This window comes from Vombatus ursinus, unplaced genomic scaffold, assembly GCF_900497805.2.
Source record: "Vombatus ursinus unplaced genomic scaffold, bare-nosed wombat genome assembly UNPS02014832.1, whole genome shotgun sequence".
Taxonomy (NCBI): Eukaryota; Metazoa; Chordata; class Mammalia; order Diprotodontia; family Vombatidae; genus Vombatus; species Vombatus ursinus.
This window is the reverse complement of record NW_020954610.1, coordinates 69,416,304-69,422,088: the sequence shown is the minus strand read 5'-3', so window position 1 is coordinate 69,422,088 and position 5,785 is coordinate 69,416,304.

The following is a 5,785-nucleotide window of genomic DNA, read 5'->3' as shown; positions in this document are numbered from 1 at the left end:
CTCAGTTTCCAAGTTTTCCAAGCCTTGTCTTTATAGTTTCTTCATCTTTATAGTCATGAAATTGTACCAGTGGGCCTCTGAAGCCCCTCGAATTCTAGATCTAGCAGCCTATGAATCACCGGAGCCACTGGATGGAATCTTGCCTCCACCTACTTGTCACCTTCATGGCCTAGGGGAAATTCTCCTCTGACGCATACTACCCAGGGGACCTTAGATGACATTTGGATTTCACTTTCCTCATCTTTAAATGAGAGGATCCAACTAGATGGAATTTGAGCTCCCTTCCAGTTTTAGATCTATGATCCCAGATTCTTTAAAATAAAATGCTTATTCATTAACAGACTGACCTGGGGTCACCACATCTTGAGACTTAGTCGTCCAAATAGTAATGGCTAGAATTTATGTTAGTGCTTTAAAGTTCATAAAGTGCTTTACAAATATTAAATCATTTGATCCTTACAACAATCCTGGGAAGTAGGTGCTGTTATTATCCCCGTTATGCAAATGAGGAAACTGAGGCAAATAGAAGTTAAGTTTTTTTCCCCCAGGTCATATGGCTAATAAATATCTGAGAATGGATTTGAATTCAAGTCTTCTTGACTCCAGGTCAGCACTCTGCCCACTTTTCCACCTAGATGTCTAACATGTAGTAATTAATATATATTATGCTGCAGTTGTGTGATTTGTCCTTTGTTCTTGAAGAGGACCATGACATCAGGACGATGATGACATGACTTGCAAATGAATTGGACTTGAGTGAGGGAGTGCTGTGCAAAGTCACCAGCCTCACTTTCTCCTCCCGAGCCATCTGGGTCCAGTGGCCTGGGCCATCTTCAGACATCCTGATCTGTATTAAACTATGAGAATTCACATCCCCAGAGTTTCCGTTGTATTGCTAAGCCTCATTAGCTACACTCTCTTTGAGAGCTAATACTAGGGTGCCAGTCGCTTTAGGCAAAACATCTCTACCTGATATAGAACCCAACACTGACATTGCCCTCCATCCATATAGCCCTGAATTTCTGAACATGGTAAAAAAAAATATAGGGCCATGCAAGTTAAGATTCATATGATGCCTCAAAGAGGACATAAACATTAGTGAAGAACAGCCCTGAAGAACAATGATGGCTGAAGCCTCATAAACATTAATAAAGAAGGAATGAAGTTGTGATGGCAGAGACCAATCAGTGTCTGCCTTAGGACATGATGCACACACACCTTAATGTAGAAAGTATGTCAGATCACTGTCTTTTATCTCTCTCCTTTATGTCTGCAGAATAAGGGCAATGCAGAATATTTATGGTACATGTCGGCTTTTTTAGTGTGAGGGAGCTCTCTATGTCAACATCAACCTCCTCAAACTAGACCTAGTCATGTGGGAAGGTGTTTATTGTGTCACTAACAGCAGACTGATAGATGGAGCCTTCATAAAACACTCACTTGGCGACTCCCTCTCTGCTTGTCCCTGGGAGGAGCAAGTTCTGAGAGGGTTACCTCAAGGCTGTCCTAAATCTACATGGAAGTAGTCTCATTCTGTGTCACAGTTGCTTTGCATTTCTCTGGGATCACCATCACAGGAATGTGACACAACAAAAATGAGAGATAGTTAGATGACCACCAAATGAATACTATTTCAGGTAATGTTACATGAGCCCAACCACCACCCTGTTGATGTTTATTTCTTCCCCAACACAGTATGTTCTTTCTTGACCTACTTTGTCAAATAAGTCTTCCCTGACTTCTGTTTTTGTACTTAGCACCATGGATTTGGTTGCCCTGGGAACTCTGGTATAAACTAGAATAACAGCCTGTTTTTCCCTTTTTCTACAAAAGAGTTCTTTCTCTTGGGTCCTGTTAATAGCCCCCAATCACCAGTACCCATTAGCTCCATCCCCCTACTAGGGAAGCAAGATTTCACAGAACCATCTGGTTGGTCTAGAAAATTAATCTGTAAGGAAACCAAACTATCACTTTTGTTACTGCTGTTGTTCAATCATTTTTCAGTCATGTCTGACTCTTCCCATTTGGGGTTTTCTTGGCAAAGAGAGTGTGGTTTGCCATTTCCTTCTCCAGTTCATTTTATAGATGAGGAAACTGAGGCAAACAGGGTTAAGTGACTTGCCCAAGATCACACAGCTAATGAGTGTCTGAGACAAGATCTGAACTCGCAAAAATGAGTCTTCTGGACTCCAGGCCCAGCATTTTAGCCACCATACCACCTAGCTCCCCACCTATCACTGCCCACCATCTATTCATCCATTAGACTTTTCTCCCAAATACCAAACTTACTGTTGATCCCAGTTATCTGAAACATATTACAATTAAAATAATATAATACTGGGATAAAATTAATGAAGGACCAAAAAAAAAGCCAAACCTCAAAACAAAATCAAAAACCTAAACCACGGACATAACATTGTTTTGAGGTTTGGGTTGTTTTTTTTTTTTTTTTGGTCCTTCATTAATTTTTCAGAAAAAGAATGAATACGGTTGATCTCAGTATTTCTGCTACAATTCAGAGAATTTAAAGAACTTGGAAGTAACACTTGGAACATTTAATATCTTATATTTGCAGGACTTTACATTCTTCAGAAATCTCCAACTCCACAAAATCTCTGTTTATCCCAAATATGTAGTTCCAAATGTAAGAATTTTTTGCTGAAAGATAGTTATCATGGATTATCTTAAATATTTCCTATAATGGAGCTCGTAACTTTGCAGGAAAGTCCATTCCACTCTTGGCCAGTTCTAATTATTAAAAAGTGTTCATCTTTATATTGAGTCAAATCTGCTTTCCTATTGACCTCTACTCTAGTTCTGCCTATTATACCAACATAAAATGAATATAGCCCCGCCTTAATATTGCAGCCCTTTGAATATTTAAAAGGAGTAATCATGTTCTTCCTATATTTCCTCCTTCTCCAGGTTTCAGGTTTGTTATTTTCTGTTGGATAGTATATTTTGCCTTTTGGTTGCCTTAGCCTCAACGTACTCCAGTCGGTCAATAGTTTTCACAAAATAGGGCTTCCAGTAGGAAAATACTTCAGATGTGGCTTTGCCAAGGGAGAGTAACATGAGACTCTTCTTAACCTAGATGCTTCATTTCCACGAAGGTAAACAAAATTACATTCGCATTTATATCAATCTTTTCACACTGTTCTTTGATACTGAGTTTGCCATCATCTAAAAACAAAGGTATGTGATTTGGTAGATAGAGTATTGAGCTTAAAGTAAGAAAGATCTGGGTTTCACTCCTACCTCTGGCACTTACTAATTCATAGATAAGTCATTTAACCTGTATGTGGCTTGTGCAATTCTCTAGATTTATTTATGAAGTCATAAATGGGATGCTATCTAGCTGGTAGAAGAAGTTCCCATGAAGGGAGTTCTTTACCCTGACCAAGTCATATACACTTCACATATTCATGCAAATTTCCACCTCTGGTCCTACCTGTGTGATCTGAATGGCAAAGAACAAATCTAAAGAATCTTTAACTTAATTTTTTTTAACATTTGAAGACAATCATCATGCCCTGCTTAAATCCTACCTTCTTCATGCATTGTTGTTCTTGTTCAGTCATTTCAGTCATCTCTGACTCTTTGTGACCCCATTTGGAGCTTTCTTGGCAGAGACTGGAGTACTCAGTTGCCATTTTCTTCTCCAGCTCATTTTACAGATGAGGAAAATGAGGCAAACATCTTTAAGTGACTTGCCTAGGGTCATACTACTAGTCTGAGGCCAGATTTGAACTCATGAAAATGGGTCTTTTAGACTTCAGGCTTAGTCCTCCATCCACTGCACCACCTAGCTGCCCTTCTTCAGGCTAAACATCTCCACTCTTTCCATTATTTGTCCTGTGATATTATTTCACTTTTTGTTTCTCTTAATTTCAATGCAGGTTAAATGACCTATATTAGAATCTAGAACTAAGAAAATCCTCCCTCTGTGGTTTGGTCAATATATAGAAGGACTGTTTATTTTATTCTTTATCTATACACAATACTTCTGTTAATACAACCTAAAAACTAGAAAGTGTAACATACTGATCAGAAATGGAGTCAGAAAGACCTGGGTTCAAGCTCTACCTCTGATACATGCTGGCTATGTGACCATGGACAAAACAGATAACCTTTCAGTGTTCCAGGCATTTCTCTAAAACTAGAGTTGCAGAGTAGGCACCAATATTCATGAGTATTCATGCTGGTAATTTCCTATACCAATGAAATCAGAGGCCTGGTTCCAAATAAACAGCAAGACAATATATTATCTTATTTAGTAATCATTATATTGTTGACTCATATTGAGCTTTTAGTAAATTATAGCCCTCGGTTTTAAACATGTATTATTGGTAAATCGGTATCTTTCCTCATCTTAATCCATGACTTTGATTCATCTTAGTTAATTTTTTTTCTTGTTTGTTTTGGCTTTTGGTTCCTACTGAGATCTTTTTGAATTTTCATTCTGACATCTCTTGTATACTTCATTTTGTGAAAAACAAGCTATGTCAGACTAACCTTATTTCCCCCCTTTTTTTTTGAGAGAGTAACAAAAATGGTAGATTCAAGAAATCTTTGATTATAGAATATATATATGATATATACACATAGGATAGACATATAGTACATACATATAGTATATATATATTTGTATGTATATGTATGCAAACATAAATATATTTATGTGTATATATATATATATTTCAACAAAGCTTTATATAATTTGTTTTGTATTATCTTAGCGAGCAACATAAACAGATATAAACTAGATGACAGTTAATCTGGGTAGATTTGGAACTTGTTCAATGACCAGACCCCAAAAGTAATTATGAATAGGTTGATGTTAAGGATTAGTGAAGAGCCTTAGAAATCTTGGCTTGGTCCTATGCTATCAAATATTTATAAGTGACTTGGATAAATCCATACCAGGCATGAACATCAGTTTTTCAGATCATGTGAAGCTGAGAAGAACAGTTAATATATCTGATGACAATGACAATATCCAAAAAGACCTTGGCAAGTGAGAATAATGAGATTAAAAAAAATAAGATTAAATTTAATGGGAATTAGAGCATCTCAGGTTTGGGAAGGATCTCAGAGGCCACATAGTACAACACAGACCTGACCACGAACTACTTTATGACAGCCCCAAGATCTACCCCTTACCTGAAGACATCCATTAACAGGGAATCCATTCCTTCTCATTCTAGCATATCCTACTTTCAGATGTCCTAATTGTTAAGTTTTCCTTATATCAAGATTAAATTTGTCTTCCTGACATTGTTGTCATATTCTATTCCTGCCTTCAGTGGCCAAAAAGAATGTCTAATCCTTTTTCTACATGATGAGCCTTCAGATAATAGAAGACAGCTGTCATATTCCTCATGATTCTTCTCTTTTCCATACTAAACATTCCAAATTTTCTAAGTACGTATGGCATAATCTTTAGATCCTTTATCATCTTGGTCATCCTTCTTTGCACACTCTCTAACCTATCTGTATCTTTCTTAAAAAATGGTGCTCATAACAAAGCCAATGCAACTAAGATTAGAAGGAAGGTAGAAAATTGGGAAAGAATTTTTACAACCAGTCTCTCTGATAAGGGCCTCATTTCTAAAATATATAGAGAGAATTAAGTCAAATTTATAAGAATACAAGCCATTCCCCAAATTGATAAGTGGTCAAAGGATATGAACAGACAGTTCTCAGATGAAGAAATTAAAGCCATCTATAGTCATATGAAAAATGCTCTAAATCACTATTGATTAGAGAAATACAAATCAAAACA